Here is an 18736-nt window from a genome sequence, read left to right as displayed (position 1 = left end):
CATAGACTATGGTTGAGGTAAATCACACAACATCATTTTTATAATGTATTCTGTAACGTTTGCATCCATAAACATCCCTCTTACTCGCTAACTCACAAATTTTGATTATCTCAATCATGACCAAGCAATTCTAATCTATATCAATTGCTTAAAGACCTACAATTTCTTCTTTAATTGAGTCTCATTTCCTTGTTTCCTCAATTGAACTAATTAAATGTTTGTGCATGGAATTTTTACAAAAATTAATTTGGGTGATAGTGAATGTGCGGTTTAGGGGAAAAGGCCAACTTTCTCATACATTCTATCCACGGCTAGCAAATATTCATTCTGTCTCCTATCCATCAAATATATTTGAGCAGACAACCCCGTGCCAGGCACTGTGCTAAATGCTGAAGGTGCCAAGATGAATAAGACACAGACCCTGAACCAGAGAAGCTCACTGCAGTAGGAAGACAGACACAGGAAACAATCTTTGCAACATTCCAGAGTGACTATGATAATGAAGTTATGAACAAAGAGCTATGGGAGTGACTAGGTATGTCTAAAGAGTAGGAAAAAAAAAAAAAAAAGGTTTCTCAGAGGAAGTAGTATTTCAACCTGCCCTTAAAATGATGATTTAGGTGTTAGTCAGATAGAGAAGAGGAAGGAGGTCTTTATGGTTTCTTGTGTAAACCATCCTCCCCCAAAGCTCCCTCCGGTTTCCCTGCCTCAAATTCTTTCCTCTAGCAATCTATTCTCTAGACTGGCCTTTCCAAAGCAGAATCGGAGCATTGGTTTCCCATCCTCTTCATGATCAATTTACACCCCTCAGCTGACATCCAAGGCCTTTGTCATTTTGAGCCCTCTCCCATATATCCAGTCCTAGCTCCCGCCACGTCTTCCAGGATGGCCATGAACACTCAAAAGACCATGCTACCTCATGCTTCCATGTCATCTGCATGAGTTTCCTCTGTCTCATCATGGCTTCCATGCTTTCTTCCACAGTACTCTAGGACTACCTCTATCAGCACCTGCCCACTGTGAGGTAAAGCCTGATTATCTTATCTGGGTTCATTTAAAAGACTTGGGGGTCTATGTAGTTCAGCCCAGTGCTTAGCACACAGAGGTTCCCAGTATCTGTTGGGGGTGAATGAATGAATCAAAGAAACGTTGTGATGCTTCCTGTAGCTACAGGTCAAGGAAGAATGGATAAATTGGAAGGAGATGAAATACACCAGGTACTATCTATATATGAAGATAGATATTTCAATATTTTGACTTAAAAGAACCCCTATTATATTCTGATAAAAAAGGAAAACACCAGATGACTGACAGAGACATAACAAACATAAATGGCTTGAAATAAAACATAATGATGGTTACATCCTTGAAGTCAAGGTTTCCCCAAGGCTTATATCTGTGCTATTTATTTCTGTTTACTCTTCTTCATTCCGGATCTCAATCACTATCCCTTAGGTCTAAGGTCTTTATAGCTGTAACTCTGGTCCTAATTTTCCTCAACAGTTGGAGTTTTAGATACAATTTGGTATCTTGGATTGGATCCTGGAAAAGGAAAAGAATATTACTGAAAAACCTGGTGAACTCCAAATGAAGTCTGTATTAATAGTAGAACAACAAGGTTAAGTTCTTAATCAGCACAAATGTACCATCGTTTTATAAGATCTTAGCCCCTGGGGAAACTGAGTAGGGGGTGCACAAGGACCCTCTGGTCTATCTTTGCAACTTTTCTGTACACCTAGAACTATTCCAAGTAAAAAGTTCATTTATTTAAAAAAAAAAAGTTGGTGTGACAAGAATTATGTTCAGAGCATACAGAGAAATCAAATTCACTTGAAGATTGACCCAGGATATAATCCTACAACCCGATCAGTCTTAGGCACCTGAAAAAGGCAGGGTATTGATGGTTTCCTTTCTAAACATCCTTCTGTTCCTCTCTTTGCCTTCCAGACTGACTGGCTTTTAGATTTGTATTTGCTTTGGTTGGTTGGTTGGTTTTGTTGTTTTGGATTTGCTTGTTTGTAGTTTTTATTTAAATTTCAGTTAGTTTATATACAGTGTGATATTAGTTTCAGGTGTACAATGTAGTGATTCAACACTTCCACACAACACCCGGTGCTCATCACAACAAGTGCCCTCCTTCATCTCCATCACCTACTGTATTTGTATCCCAGGGAAAATTCACATGTATCTTATTTTTTATACTTACTGTTTTCACCTAGAACTGATATTCTCAGGATCCCTCATGAAGCTAGAAATGTCACTGGGAAGTAATCCATACTCTTTTAATAATAACACTAAATAAAGAATAGCAAAAAATAAAAACATTTGCAGTAGAAATTCTTTGGTGGTGTATTTCTTTTTCTTTTTTCCTTTTTATTTCTTTTTTTTTTTTTTGTACCAGTAATTCATGTTTCATGTCGTGAAAAATTCAGGAAGTAAAGACAAAAAATTATTTTGTTTTTGTTGTTATAATGAATACTTAATTTGATAAATAAGAGGGAAAGGAAACATTTGGTGCATTGTCATTATATGGCATTTAAGGTGACTGTGGAAACAGAATGAAATGTTAAATTATGTTATGATAAGCAGATGTTTCTAGGTAATGTCAGGTAAACAGTACACAACTTAACAGAGCGGGAAGCACATTTTAACCAAGTTACTCCCGGGCTTTGCGCCTATACAAATACAATCTGCATAACTGAGGACCAAAAATTTTAAACACCCAGTGACTTGACAACTGGGATAATTAGCAAGATTAGCTGCCTAATTTGCATTGTAGAGAATCTAAGTCTAATGATAAAGTTAGTGAATGATTCATTCTTCCAAAGATCACAGGCCAGTAAAGGGGCTTCTTCTCCCCAACGCCACCAAGAAGAAGACTTCTCTCCAAGAATATGAGAAAACACCATGCTTAGAAATGTGATTCTGAAATCCACAGGCAAAAAGGATCAAATACAGAAAGAACAAGAGGGAATGACTTAAATGGGAAGAATTTCAATTGATCCCTACAAAGCAGATGGACAAGTGAGGAGACCAGACCCATAAACCAGAGCTTCCGGGTGGCAGTCAGAGCTGTTTGCTGCCCGTAGTGGGGGACGTGTAAAAAATACATGTGGCCTCATGGACCACCTGGCAGACACCTGATGGGGCTAGTCAGAGCTGAAAGAAGGGTGACAGATAAAAGGTGTTCTAAATGACAGATCTCAGTGTCAACGTGGGTGGGCTGCAGAGGGTGCTCAGAGAGCAGTGGGCACACCTAGCATGTATCCTTTAATCGATAGTCACTCTCTGAGAGCTCATTCACTCATTTCATGTATCCTATTTACAAGGAAACCGTTGAATAAGCACAAGAGGGATTTTTTTTTCTTAGAGATTAAAAAAATCCTTCTACAATGACTTCTTCCAGTTGGAAAGCAGGCTCTTTAGATAGCTGCATCAACTCCATCAAAACACTGAAAACACAGAAAAAACGAAATTTCTCCTTGGAAGAAGTTGCTACATGGCACCCTTGCATACTACATTTAGAAGCAGGAGATATATATATATTTTTTATGGAAACGGATACGTTTCTGTCTTAATACATCAAATTAAAGAGTCTTCCTTTTTTCCTATGCTTGCTGTCCCAGGATACAAAGGATAAACCGGACAATGAGGTAGATAGGGCAGTTCCCATTCCTAATGGGTTTTTCCCTTGTGAGGCTTCTTCCAGCTTGTCCCACATTAACAGCATTTGACCTGCCTAAGGTGTTCCCTGCCCTTTGAAGCTATTTCTTCCCTTGGCTTCCATATTTTCACTGGTCATTCTTCTCACTTTATTTTCTGCTTCTTCCTCATCTCCCCAACCTTTAAGCACTGAAGTGGTACAAAAACTTGATCCTTGGACCGCTCTTCTCTAGCGACACTCTCTCCCTAGAAGATGGCATCCAGGCTTGTGGTTTACACACCCTTCATGCGGAGATGATCACTCCCAAAGGTATGTCACCAACATCTCTCTTGAACTCCAGACTTAGATACTCAGTTACCTACTTGGCTTCGCAATTTGGACGTTTAGCAGGCATTTCCGTTTCACGTGGGCATAACTAACCTCGTCTTGCCCCAACCCAGCTCCTCACGTGGGGTTCTCCACCAATAAATGTCAACTTTGTCCTTCCACTTGGTAAGATCAAAAACTATGGAAGTCTTTCACTTCTCTTTCTTCTAACAATCCACATTCGTTCCATAGGCCATAGTTTCAAAATATATCTAATTACTTCTCACCACCTCTGCTGGATCAGCCGGGTCAAAGCCTGGATTATTAAAGTAGCCTCCTGCCTACCTCTGTCCTTTTGTTCTAGAGAATGGTGTCCACACAGCAGCGGTAGGCTCTCCACTGACCATTGTTTAAAAACCAGCTTGAAGGCTTTGCTATCATTCTTAAGGAAGGTCAAGCACCATGGCTCACAACCTCTTTTTTGAAAACAACACCACAAATGAACAAATTAATAATTAATCACAAGCTTAGAGTACTGGAGTTGCCCAGAACCTTAGGGATACAGCAGTTCTAGCCTCTCATTGCACTGACAGACGGGGAAACTGTAGGATGAGATAAGCCTGACCCTGTCAGTGGTACAGTTAGGACTGAGGGTTAGGGTGTAGGTCTTACCATGTCTCCAGAGCTGGGAAGCAAAGGCATGGATTTTTCAGACTATCTTGCAGATTGTAAATCACACCCCCCCCCTTAGTGGATTGTTTCCCTTTTTGCTGTACATATTTAATGTATAACAACTTGATGAGTTTGGTGATAAGTATATATCCATGAAACCATCATCACGATCTATGCCATAAACATATGTATCACCTCCAAAAGTTTCCTCCTGACCTCTTTGTATTATTATTGTTGTTGTTGTTGTTGTTGCTACTGTGTGTTGTGATAAGAATACTTAATGTAACATTTACCCTCTAAGTAAATTTTTAATTATACAATACAGTGTTTACTATAGGCACTATGCTTTACTACTATCTGTAAATCTCTAGAATTTATTCATCTTGCATAACTGAAACTTTGTGCCCTTTGATTCTATCTTCAATTAACTTATTAATTACAGAAGTCACATGGTTCCACTTTAGAAAAGGAATGTTGTTGTAGGTACCTTCGGTTTTAAAATAAATACTAGAGTTAATAATATGTTTTTCATGACTTCTAATTCTGTTAAATTTTTAGATCTTTTAGGGAGTGAGTTCATGCTGTTCTCACCAAACCCTGTGAAACGTTTTCATTGTCAGGAACAGGGCTCCACCCTCCCCTTTGCTGGCTACGATCAACAGTAATGCCAAAGCTGCCATGGTGGTTACTCTGCACTGGGAGTTCTCCTCCAGAGTGAAACTTGGCTGGGGAAATGCTACTCCTCCTTTCACTCCTAAGAGTCTATATTTGGAGAACCAGTTTACCCTGCTCATCTTGGTTTTTTTGTATTTATCTTTTGACAATTTCTCCCCCATGGTTAATGCCTGGCTTAGTTCTAAATTTGAAAATGCAGCAGGCCCATGAATACTAGCATTTACATGACTGGTGTTCAGACTTCTGAAAATAAGTAGATAGGATATTGATATAGCTATAGATATAGATTATTAATCTCTTTGCCCCCCGATTCACTTTTTTTTTCTTTTGCTCTTCTAAAGTTCTTAATCTGCATTTACTCTGTTGATCGCAACTGCTAACGATTTTCACTCAGTCCTTCATTTTGGGATACCTCTGAGCATGGTGAGAATTATGTATGTGCATGTGAAGGCATCTCAGAGTGCCTAGGGCAGAATCACAGTTCAATAAATGGTGGCTACTATGCGCTGTCACATCACTGACATCTGTCTCCACTTTATTCCCTCCCCAGTTCATTTCCATTCATTTCTGCACATCTATCGAAAAATACTGTCTTGAATTATCTACCTTTACCTACAGGCTTGAGGACATCTCAAATGTACAGTGTTTTTTTTTTGAAAAATTTATTATTATACTCACTGTTGACTAGACCAGTTATTTTTCGAAATGTGGTCCTTGAATCACCACATTTGAATCACCTGAAGCAGAATGGGGTAGGGGTGGTTCTTGGATATCTGTATTTAAAGCTAAGATGACCATTCTGCACACCAACGTTTGGGAACCAGCGTTACTCTTTCAATCCCTACTGTTTCATCGAAGCCATCACTTCTGCCAGTGATTTTTAAGATAGTGAAAGAGAGATTGATCTTACCACATTCTTAAAGTAACTCCTATTTGTAGAGTATAATTCTCTAGAACTTACTGATCGGAATAAGACCCATATTATGAGTGTACAGATTTAAATCTCCAGAGGGAAAAGAAGGACCTAGTACAAATTGGTAGAGATTGAATGAACGATAATACCATGGACTCAAGCCTCCTCAGATTTAAGTACCGTTGGTATTTGAAGAGCTGAGAGAGGGAATGCATGCACCGCCCTAAATTGTGAACTGCAAGTGACATAGTTTATAGGGAAACTGGCTATTTATTTCCCTGCCTTAATTAGAAGATGAGTCCAATGATGTGCTGTTGTAGATGAGGTGAGTCGTTGCTAATCCTTTCCTACTATAGAGACACTCTATTTCCTGAAAAAAAAAAAAAAGTCAATAAAAATGTGGAAGATAACCAGGATTTATCTGTGCAATAGGACTATGGAGTAATGAGACTAGTTTTCTTGGATGACTTATGGAAATCAGAACTGATACTAAAGGCTCATACTTTATATTTCAAAAATACAGCCACTACATGAATATAAATGTCTTCCAAGTTATAGATGAGACTCTTGTGCTGGATGGTAATGTACAAGGCATGCACAGAGCAAACAGGGTGCTTTAAAGTAACTGCTGAATCTCTTCCAAGATAAAATATTTCTATTATTGACATAGGCCACGTACCTTCATCACCAAGGTACCTGTTTATCTCTTTGCTGCCTCTACTAAAGTGGTATTAGGCATTTGAAAGTGAAGACCAGTGAAGCATTTTACTAAAACTACAATCGGAAATCTAATTGGAGATTGCAAATTAAAAAGGAACAGCATGCACAGTGATAGGGGAATGTCATGGAGTCACAGAAATTTACTTTTGGAAGGGACCTAGATAATTTCCACTCCAACCTTCCACCCAGATCATTATATTCTGCTTTAAGTATCTGAAAACAGGAAAAATTCTATGTGTTTATCAAGTAAATATTGGTATCACATTCTAACAACTCTCATGAAAATAGCTCATTCATTCAAAATACCATCTCTAATATTTTTTGCCTCCTTGTATTTATTTTCCTAAATGTCAGACCTGGATTCTTGCCCCACCCCTCATATTTTCTTTTCCATGTGATCTTTGAAAAGTTTGATCTGAGGTGTTTATTTGCTCTGTTAGTGTCCAGATACTTCCCAATCACTAATCCAAATTCTTCTGCTGACTATAAAGTAGCCTTTGGTTAGCATGTTACAGTCATTGGTAGAAACATAAAAATTAAAAGTGCAAGAGGAAAAGCCATATTGATTTAGATGTGTAATTTTTATTCATGACAAGGGAATGAGAACTAACAGGGAGACCTTCGGGCAGTTTCCCTCCTCTGCCATATACGATCCCACTAGCAAGTTGATGATCTATTTAGAAATGGTCTTTGAAGCTGGCTCTCATACCTGCTCCACCTGCCTACTCACCTCTAAAATCTGGAATTGTCTGAAAATTCAGTGACAAGAACTGAAGAGATAAAGCTGTGGCCAACACTTCCCATTTTTCGAAACAAGTCTAAGTTTGATCAGGACCTAAAACACTACATTTTTTTAGGTTACCCAAGGCAGAAGGAAGGAAGAGATCCCTTGTCACATCTGCTGTAGAGTTAGCACCATCATTTTAGTAAAATGATAACCACTCTTCCTCAGTGCAGCAGGACAGATCTAAAGATGCATTGGGAACCTGGGGGCTCAGCAAATACCCTACAGCAGGATGAAAAAGACTGCTCGGTTTTTGCTATTTCTTGTCCTTTCAGAAATTAAATAACAGATTTCTGACCACCCAGATTATAAAACTGCTGTCTCATCAACATGTTAAACATTAATCATATTACAATTGAGACAATAAAGAATCATCCTTATACTAAAGATATTTTTTTTAAGATTTTTATTTTTATTTATTTGACAGAGATAGAGACAGCCAGTGAGAGAGGGAACACAAGCAGGGGGAGTGGGAGAGGAAGAAGCAGGCTCATAGCGGAGGAGCCTGATGTAGGGTTCAATCCCATAACGCCAGGATCACACCCTGAGCCGAAGGCAGACGCTTAACCGCTGTGCCACCCAGGCGCCCCTATAGATATTTCTATTCCAAGACAAATTTTGCCAAAATAAATAATTATATTAGTGACATTATGATAATAGGCATTTCTAAACTCATTTTGTTGAAGGGGACCTTTATACCTACTTGACTAACATCGTTCTGTGCTTGATTGCTAATAAAATGAATGAATACCAGAATCTCCAAAAAGAAACTTGATAAAAATGGTCTTTCTCTACTTATTTATTCTTTCTTTACATTTTTAACCAATAGGACAGGCAGTTTTTCATTTGCTACCGGATTACAGTAAGGTGGTGACTACAGACTTCAAAAGAAAACTGGTCTGACCTCCAGGAATAAAAGGGTTTGGGTCAATGTGGGTGAATATGATGATTAGCTGGTGTGTAGAAGGGACATAAACTTCACTATCAAAATTATTTGCAACTGCATTTAAGTTCAGGTTGTAGAAGATGATGGAGCAAGGAAATGAAGAGTTAAAAAAAAAAGGAATGAGAGGCTTAGCCTAGAAATGAACCCTGAGCGGAGAGAGAACCAACAGTAGCAGAAGAACTGACAGGAGCCGATTCATGGTGCGCGGAACAGTTCCAGGGCTCACTCATGCAGCTCACACGCTCTGCTCTCTATCCCATGACGCCTCCTTCCCACTATTTCCCTCCCTTGAGAAATCTCCAGCAAATTTATAATTTATAGTCTCAGCAGCTTTCCTAGAGCTTTTTTTGTTAAGTAGACCAGAACCTTCTTGGGATGTCAGCTGACCCAGGGGATCCACCATGACTTGGCTCCAATGCTTCCTCTTCTCATTGCAACAAGCTAGCCACTCTCTGAATTCATGGGAAATCTGTAGGTCACCTCTGAACAGCTCTTCATTAGGATGTCATCCTGGGAGATGGTGCCAAGCCACCCGGGTAGACACTTGGGCACTTCCCGTGTGAACAAATTTCCCTACCGATCCATAAAAAGTAGCAAGAGGAAGCACTGGCCTTGCCTTAAGATGCTCTGGGTAGCTGAAGATCCATCCCAGCACAGCTTGAAGAGAACTGCACTGTAACATGCCAACAAATGCAAACCGCCGAGTAATACTGAGTTAAAAGTAGTGCGTCAGACATGAGGAGAATACACAGCCAAAAATTGGAAACAATAAAAATATTTCTAATAGTTTGTTAAATAAGTTATGGCATGTCCACATAATAGACTACCATGTCACCATAAAAATATCGACAAAAACAAGTAACTATTGATAGGAAAATGTATCCATGCCATATAAAGAGAAAATTCGATTTCCAAGAAGTACGCACTGCACATCAAAAGCCTTTGCTCAAGAAATAATATCTATATTCATGGGGAAATACACACAACAAAATATTAATAGTGGTTATTTCTAGGTGTGGGTTATTTTCATCTTCACGTTTTTCTGTGGTTTCTTAATTACCTTGCAATTTTTATAGCCTTCATTATAAAATGGAAAGTTAATAAAGGGACTTGTAAATAATTATAGCAAGGGAATTCATGATTGATAGCTTCATACATGCAGAAGCCATGGTTTTTGAAAGAACTGGTGGCCACAGACTGGGAGAAAAGAAAGTGAAAAATGGTTTCGAAGGGAAGAAAATGATGAAATGAGGAAGAAAAGTACTAGTCAAATGTAAAGCAACGAACGCCGAGTAGTTTGGACTGAGGCAGGAAAAATGACATGGGAGACCCTTGCTTTTCACTCCTCCAAGCTTCTGCTCCTACCACTGCCAATACCTGGAAAGCCTTCACCACTGAAGAAGTCATCTTTCAGGACTGAGCTCGAGTCACTCTTCTTCTTCAAGCTTCCTTTGACCCAGACTTTGGTTTTTGCCTCCACGGTGGCCATCCATGCCTGTACTATGTGGCACAGAACGTGTTGTATTTCCTTAATGAATTTTTAATCTCTGTAAGCCATCATCTCAACAGCAAGCTCCATGTGAGCAAGAGACTTAACTTTTCTTGAACACGGTCTTGTCATATAACAAATGGACAACACATGTTTTGTAGGCTTGACTCGAGTTGACTTGAATTGAAACCGTTTTGGAGAAGGATCAGTTGACAGAGAACCTTAAAAATAAGGCTGAAGAATCGCTTTTATATTACTTATAATATAGAAATTTTAAGCATATATCTCTTTGGGATATTAGGATGCTTTTCCTAGAAGTTGGACAAAAAGAAAGCTTATGAGTCTTCCAACTGTGTTCAGCAGAGATCAAGAGTCGGCGGCTCTGGGAAGACTGTTGATGGACAATGTGGGAAGGTGCCAAACTTGCCCACTTAATAATCTGCTAAAGGGCAAACTCATTTTATGTAGTACGAGATGTAGATTCCTGATAAAGACAGCACAGTGGGTTGATGACCAATGTAAAGGCATTTTTAACAAGTTACTTGGATAGCCTAAAACGCCAACCAAATTATTTTCCAAAGCCTCAAAGACAATATATGTAGCATGTTTACAATGTCACAGGAATTGTCTTAATTTTCCTGATAATACGTGTCTTGCCCATTTTTTAGAACATAATGCGAACAAAAAGTATCATACATGGATGTCGACCTAATGAACAAGATGTTTTTTACATGGTAAATAGGGTTTCCTCAGACCAAGTAGTATTAGCTAACGTTTTATCAAATTTTTAGATTATTCTGTCAAACAGACTTTTAAGAAAATATGTTTCATTCCAGCTTTTAGTCTTTAAAGCTTATAAATACCATTTAATTCTATTCAAGGGAAAGTAGTTCTAACTATAATCCCTCCCAAAGGTATGGTTTTGTGTGAACTGGACAATTTTCACATACAATCACCACGTTGATAAAGTTCAGAGTTAACTCAGTCCCCTTCCCCTTTAATTCTGCATCTTGAATTCCTTAGTGTTTTGTTGCACATGTTTCGCTTATAGAAAAAGGTACGAGTTTAATTATTTCACATACAAGTGGGTTTTCATGCTGTTCATCTCCTTTCCAGAGCCATCTTGCACTGTAGGAACACAATTCACGGACATCGTGAGCCATCCAACAACAATGACAACGGTATGGGATCTGCAAAAAATGTCTCAAAAATTCCTCCTCATGGAAAAAATTGCAACTGTTTCTTGAACATTGTATCCATTCTTAGGAACCATGACCTAGATACAAACAGAAGGGGAAAGCTCCTCAGCAAAGCAGATCTACTGTGTGACCGACTGATGTCCAGCATTCAGATCCAAGATGCGAAGCAAATTACTGTTTAGTTAGCATCTTTCCTTTAAGTAGTTAAAATACATCTCATTGTGCTTTTTCTGTACTGGGAGGATTATTCTGCATTCACCGTAAAAGAAAGGGAAATGTAGCTGAAACCCTTCATCCGTGGAAGGCTAGCACCAGTTTGTGCTGTGCTATGAACAGATCTTAGCAGTGACCTCATGAGTGGTATTGCCTGCTCAAAGAAAGCATGCAGCAGACGGATACAAATCAGTAATTATTAGGATGAAAGTTTTTGTAGATTTTATTTTAGAGAGAGAGCAAACGCACAAGCAGGGAGAGGAGCAGAGAGGCAGAGGGAGAGGGAGAATCTCAAGCAGACTCCCCGCTGAGCGTGGAGTCGGAGGCGGGGCTAGATCTCCTGATCCTGGAGATCATGACCTGAGCCGAAATCGAGACTCGGATGCTTAACTGACAGAGCCACCCAGGAGCCCCTATTAGGATGAATTTTAAATAATAGGCACATACACGCATACATTCTTGTCTTGAATTTCTCTTCTAAAGGAATGATAAGCCAAAGCAAGAGCTTGTTTTCTTTGACATCTTTATAACCATTTTACCTATTACAAGCCCCTTTCGGTAATGGTGCAGACGGCAGAGGACGCTGAGTATCTTTTATACACAAATCTACTGCCTCCTACTGTTTACTTACTGCCCTTCTCCTGGGACGTTCAATGAATCTGATCCTCACTCCATCCTTATAAATCCCTCCTCTTGCCAGATGAAGTTGAGGCTACAGACTGAGCCATAGGATTTTAGAGGCAAAACTAGGAGACCAGGTGGGATTCTTTGCTCCCTGTTCTGGAAGTGAACGCATTTAATCCTGTTTATTTTCTTGAGACAGAAAGGGTGAAGAGGAGAAATGGTAAGCCATCCCGAATGCAGAATGATGGAGCTTCTCATCTTCCCCATCCAGCGTGTGTGTGTGCCCCAGGGCGGCTGCTAATGTGGGGCACCTGAGGCTACAGAGGCTATAGCTGGGGTGAAGCACAGAGATGGGAGTCCAGAGCATGGCCTTCATTCCACACAAGGGAAGAGTATGTCCAATAAATAGGTTGAGTCCTCCTCCAAGTCTCAAGTCCATGTCACATTAGAACAACACAAAACAAGGGCGAGTGGATGTGGTTTTAACAAAGTCCATTTCCAACAGGTGATTGGTTACGTTAATGGATCCCCATGACAGCTGAAATATTCAAGCAGACATGTCTCATGCCTCCTTTGGAGGGATCTCACCAGCATTCAGCTAATGCTATAATCCCTGACTGACAGCACTATGATACAGAGCTTAAGAAAGAGAGAGAGAGGGGCGCCTGGGTGGCACAGCGGTTAAGCGTCTGCCTTCGGCTCAGGGCGTGATCCCGGCGTTATGGGATCGAGCCCCACATCAGGCTCCTCGGCTATGAGCCTGCTTCTTCCTCTCCCACTCCCCCTGCTTGTGTTCCCTCTCTCGCTGGCTGTCTCTATCTCTGTCAAATAAATAAATAAAATCTTTAAAAAAAAAAAAAAAGAAAGAGAGAGAGAGACGATAACATACCCATCTACAGAAGTTAAAGGACAAACTGGTGGATTTGTGGAAGAAGCTCTTCTGAGATCCAAATATTAATTTTAAAAATTAATAATTTTTAAAAGTTTTATGAAGATATAATTGCCATACCATACAAAATGATATACTATATATATCTACATATAGATATATATGTATTGCAAATTGCAATATTGACACATTTTGTGCTGCAACTTGACACATTTTGACAACACCATCACCAAAATCCAGACAGTAAATGTACCCATCATCCTTGTGTCCCTTCATGGCCCTTGGATATATTATTTTACTTCTCTTGGATAGACGCCTAGCAGTAGAATTATGGTATGTTATGCGCTGTGCATATGTTTATATTTGAAAAAACTGCCAAACTGTTTCCCAAAGCAGTTTTTCTCATTTTACATTCCCACGAGCAGTGTGGAGAGCCCCAGGTGTTATGCACCTCACCAATATTTAGTGTGGTTAGTCTTTTTAATTTAAGTTGTGACAGGTGTGTAGTGATATCTCATAGTAGCTTTGAAGCGTACCCCAAATGACGAGTGATATTGACCATCTTTTCCTGTGTTCATTTGTCACTTGTATATCTTCTTTAGGGGACTGTCTGGTCCAGTCTTTTGTCCACATTTTTATTGGGTTGTTTGTTCTCTTATTATTGAGCTTGAGAGATCTTTATATGTTCTTGGTAGATGCTCTTTTTTTTTTTTAAAGATTTTATTTATTTATTCAACAGAGATAGAGACAGCCAGCGAGAGAGGGAACACAAGCAGGGGGAGCGGGAGAGGAAGAAGCAGGACTCATAGCCGAGGAGCCTGAGGTGGGGCTTGATCCCATAACGTCGGGATCACGCCCTGAGCCGAAGGCAAACGCTTAACCGCTGTGCCACCCAGGCGCCCCTGGTAGAAGCTCTTGATATATTTTGGATACAAGCCCTTTTTTTGAAGACATTCACAAACTGATTTTAGCATTCATATGGAAATGCAACATACATCCAGAATAGCTGAACAACTTTGAAATGAAGAACAAGAAAGCTGCAGGACAGGTCAATCAACACTACCTGATTTCAAGACTTACTATAAAGCTATCGTAATCAAGAGAGTATGGTGTAAAAACAGACCCATGAAACAAAATTCAGAGGGCAGAAATAGAACCATACATATACACACAACCAAATTTTGATAAAGGTGCAAAGCCAGTCCAATGGGAAAAGGATAGTATTTTCAACAGAGGGTGATGGAACTATCAGACACTCATATGAAAAAATAAAAACGTCAATTCATATCTTGAACCACATACAAAAATAACCACAAAACGGATCGTAGACCTAAACCTAAAACCTAAGACCAGCACTAGCTACATAATTTGTGGGTCCAGTGCAAAATGAAAACACAGGCCCTCTTGTTCAAAAATTACTGAGAATCAAGATGGTAACATCAGAGCATTAAACCAAGTGCAAGACCTTTCTAAGCCCGGAACCCTATGTGGCTGTGTAAGTTGTGTGCTTTTGAAACCAACCCTGCCTAAGAATTATAAAACGTCTAGAAGAAAACACAGGAGAAAAGCTTCGTTATCTTGGGGTTATGCAAAGATTTCTCAGATATGATATCAAAAGCATGCTCCGTTAAAGAACAAATTGATAAAATGAACATCATCAAAATTAAAAACTTGTGCTCTCATAGATGGTTAAGTGAATGAAAAGACAAGCCACAGACTGAGAAATAGTATTTGCCAAAAATAATAATAAAGTTTAACACTCATTAAGTGCCAGATACTGTTCTAAGAATTTTATACAAGTTTAAATATACATATGAACACATTTTAAAGCAGATACAGTTTTTATCCTCATTTCATATAAGAAACACACAGTAATTTAAAAATCCAGCTTAATGATATAAAATGACTAAACCAAGGAGCCAAAATTGGAGCCCAGGCATTCTGACTTTTAAGCCCACATTCTTGGGGCACCTGGGTGGCTCAGTTGGTTGGACAACTGCCTTCGGCTCCTATCATGATCCTGGAGCCCTGGATCAGAATTGAGCCCTGGGATCAAGCCCCTGCATTGGGCTCCCTGCTCAGTGGAGAGTCTGTTTCTCCCTCTGCCCCTCACCCTGCTCATGTGCGCGCGCTCTCTCTCTCTCTCTCTCTCTCTCTCGTTCTCCCTCTCTCTCTCAAATAAATAAACAGAATCTTTAAAACAAAAAAAGTCCACATTCTTTACATCTCCTAAGGTAAAAACAAACGACGCCTCTTTCTTCTCCACATCAGTTCCTTCTTATTTCAACAGACTACCTTTCAAAACTCCTGAAGTAGGCATTTTTGCTGGCCACATCTGCTCGGCTATGTTCAATATAGAATGTCCCCTTCTTATACGGCTTTCCCAAGACTGGGCAAATCAAAAGGTTATCAGTGCTTCCGGGACTGGTATCAGCAATCCAAGGGTAGCACAAGTAAGTCTGTAACACTCAGTGCCAGATAAAGCAGCCTTGAGCATGAACTGCCACATTGCCCAATGTACTTTTTTGGAGCAAGAGACACTCCTGCTGCAGAGTACATACGGGCTCCTCGTGCCTGGAAAGAATGCATGTGCCCCTTCCAGTAACCATTTGCATCTAGAGAGGCGCCAAGGCATGGGAACGCTCCTGTTTATCTGTGTGTCTGAGCCCACCCACTGCTTCCCTGCAAACCATGGGGAAAGAAGTATCAAGTCCTAAAAAGGCATTTGGACTGAATAGCACAATATGCTTGGATACCCTTGCTTCGTGTAAACACAGGGTGATTGTGCATTCTAAGAGCCTGGGTGTTGCAGTTCAACGACGCTCCCATTAGTGCCTAGAATGCATCCCAAGAAAGGGCTGCAAGACCCTTTGTCTGCAGGAAGGGTGTGCACATGACTCTGGTCACCAGGGCTCCCTAGCAATTTTCCTCTGACTATTTCATCCCAGGGTCCCTCTGAGGAACATTTTGGGAGCCTATTGCACTTTCTTGGGAAAGGGCTTTTGGCTAGCCCATCTTATTTTTACAAGCCCTGGTGAAGCATTTTGATGTAAAAGGAAGAGTCATGGGAAACTAAGTTTCCTTCTCCGGCAAGCGGTAGAAATAACGTAGCTTGCAAGGTTTTCCCAAAAGCTAGTAATTGCTGAGTAAACCCCTGGTTTGAAGGATCAGTGCCGGGAGTCTTTTGTGATTTCAGCTTTGACGTCATGCAAGTGACTGTGTCTAAGAATCAAAAACATGCATTGCTTAGCTCTCAGGTTTTGGAGCCCAAAAAGCACCGGGTTCTATACTTTATTTCCATTGTATAACGTTTTCCTAGCGTTTAATTGATCAATGTCTTTCCAACCTTCAAAATGAGGAATATAATAACTGCTTCTGCCTATTCTCCTGGCAGGATTTGGGGGAATCACATTTGTCCTGAGTGTTCTTGATCACATGTCCAGGGTACATTCCTTTGAACTTAGGCTCCACAGTAACCCAGCTATTCTGACTTTGAGCCAGTCGCACAGAGCAACTCCAACAAAACCTGAAACTCTGGCATTTGGCACTTGTCACACCCAGGGTACGGCTCTCTGAGATTTAGCAAAGTCCAACAAGATGGGTAGGTTTGTTTCTTTGTGTCACATATTTAAAACTTACATTTCAAATTTAATCAACTCAGGATCTGTAAAGTTTTGAAATGAGTGTGCCCCCGGTATATTAGCATAGTTCAATTTTGCCAGAGAAAAATCCTAGGTTTTAAATGTTGGAGCAGCTTTTAAACTCTAACAAAGAAAAAAAAAAATCAATGGAACAGAAACATCTGTACATATCTCCACTTACTATTATCATCTGTGATGATATGACAAGCTCCACGATAGTAGCTTAATGCCCTCGAGCGCTCCTTGGCCCCTTTCTCTCTAAAATGAAAATATCCTTTGTGTTTATCTACTCTAATTTAAAAATATATAAAACTACGCTTGTTTTTAGAAGATAGTCTTCTTTGAGGTTTTACAATTCTCCTGTTCTTGATAAGGGTGTATGCAGACCATCTAAGTATGCACGTTAAGGAAGTGAGAATGTCCCTCGTTTCCAAACAATTAGTAGAGGCAGTAATGTGTATTAGGAGAGGGGAGGGTTGTTGCATCTTCCTGTGAAACCAGCATTAAATAGTTACTCCTCATTTCATCAGGAAAAAAGAATGTGCTCTGGGGAACTAGTAATGCAATAGTTATAAAATACCCACGTGGCCAAACAAAGTACCTACCTGCCTGATGCGAGTACTTCAGCTCTAGGCAGGGAGGGAGAGCTTCCTTGCAGAGGGTATCAGGAAGAGGTGAGGTCCATATCTCTTTCTCTTAATGATCTATAAAAATGAAAGCACAAATCTATATCATGGACACAAATGGAAATTCCTGAGTTAACTCCTCTCCTAGTTTGTCTAAAGGTGGGAGGTTTGCAGGGTGAAGGCACTCAAAATTCATATCCTCAATGACCAGAGAGTCTTTATGCTCATTTCTCAACCAAAGGGCTCAATTTTTCCTTGAGGAGTACACACAAGGTCCTATCAAAGTTCATTGTGCAATTTCGTTTGAACCCTTGTAGGACAGTTTTTCTTTTAGAAACCACAGACACGACGTTAATGAACAGACTTCTCTGCAGGGTGTGGCCCAAGCAGGACTCTGGGAACTGGAAGTGTGAATTTTAATGCTTTGCTGCAAAACGAGACTCTGGACATTCTTAGCATCTTATTTAAAGCAGGGTACGCTAACACGTGAGGCGGTGCGTTAATGGCCTACATTAAGTTACAGGTATGAATTTTACATAAAACGGATTAATATTATATGTCATGGTGGAATTTTAAATACTCCGTGCCCATGCATTTTTAATATTTACGTGCCCTCATTTAGTGCTTTGAGGCAACTGCATTTCTTGAGCCCACTTGTGCATCTAGACGGGTAAAAGAAAAACCCTACGACGTTTTTGATTTGTAAGTCCCTTCACCAAATATCTGCGTTCGGCACTCTTTTCCTTTTTTTTTTTTTCTTTTTTTCTAAGCTTTAACCTTTTTAAAAAAGAAAACGGAACGGCTGCACATTCCATTCCATCATTATGATTTCGGCGATTGTGAAAAGGCGAATAATGAAACGGGGAGGGAAAATACAGAAGAGAACGAACGTGCCTTCTTGAGCAGCGTCCTTCTTAAGGCACTGGAATCCCAGGGCTGGAGTGACGGGTGGCGGAGGGTCCCTGGTCGCCGCGCTGGGATCCTCGAGCAGGGCCCAGCGCTCCCTCAGCAGCCTAAGCGGGGGGAGAGTGAATTCCAGCCGCACATTCCCGCAGTTCTTCACAGGAACTTCTCCCTCTCTTTCCCCCTCCCTAGGGCACACACCAGCCTGGCCCGACTCCCACTCAGCTCTCTTTTCTCAGAACCCCGACCCACAGCGTTGACGGAATGGAGTGTCCTTCCCATTGGCCCGAGCGTCATTCCCTGAGGTGGCACCGTCCGCCCGATTGGCTGGCCACTCCCGACCCCCCGCCCACCCGTCCGCTCGGGTAGCCCGGCTCCCCGCCCCCCAGCGCCGCCCGGAGCCTCCGCCCGCCGCCTCCCTCCGCGCACCCGCCCGCGCGCCCAGCCCGGCTCGGCTCGGCTCTCGCGGCGA

The 18736-nt window shown here is 40.7% G+C and overlaps 1 long non-coding RNA gene across 1 annotated transcript in view; it reads right to left on the bottom strand.

The window, feature by feature from the left end:
- Nucleotides 1-17441, bottom strand: part of LOC117802274 — a 42962-nt gene extending 25521 nt beyond the window's left edge. The window contains exon 1 of the long non-coding RNA XR_004625365.1: nt 17341-17441. This is a non-coding gene — a long non-coding RNA (uncharacterized LOC117802274). The remainder of the gene's footprint in view (nt 1-17340) is intronic.
- Nucleotides 17442-18736: the final 1295 nt, after the last annotated feature.

Source organism: Ailuropoda melanoleuca, chromosome 5, assembly GCF_002007445.2.
Source record: "Ailuropoda melanoleuca isolate Jingjing chromosome 5, ASM200744v2, whole genome shotgun sequence".
Lineage (NCBI taxonomy): Eukaryota > Metazoa > Chordata > Mammalia > Carnivora > Ursidae > Ailuropoda > Ailuropoda melanoleuca.
This window is presented reverse-complemented; position numbering and strand designations above follow the sequence as displayed.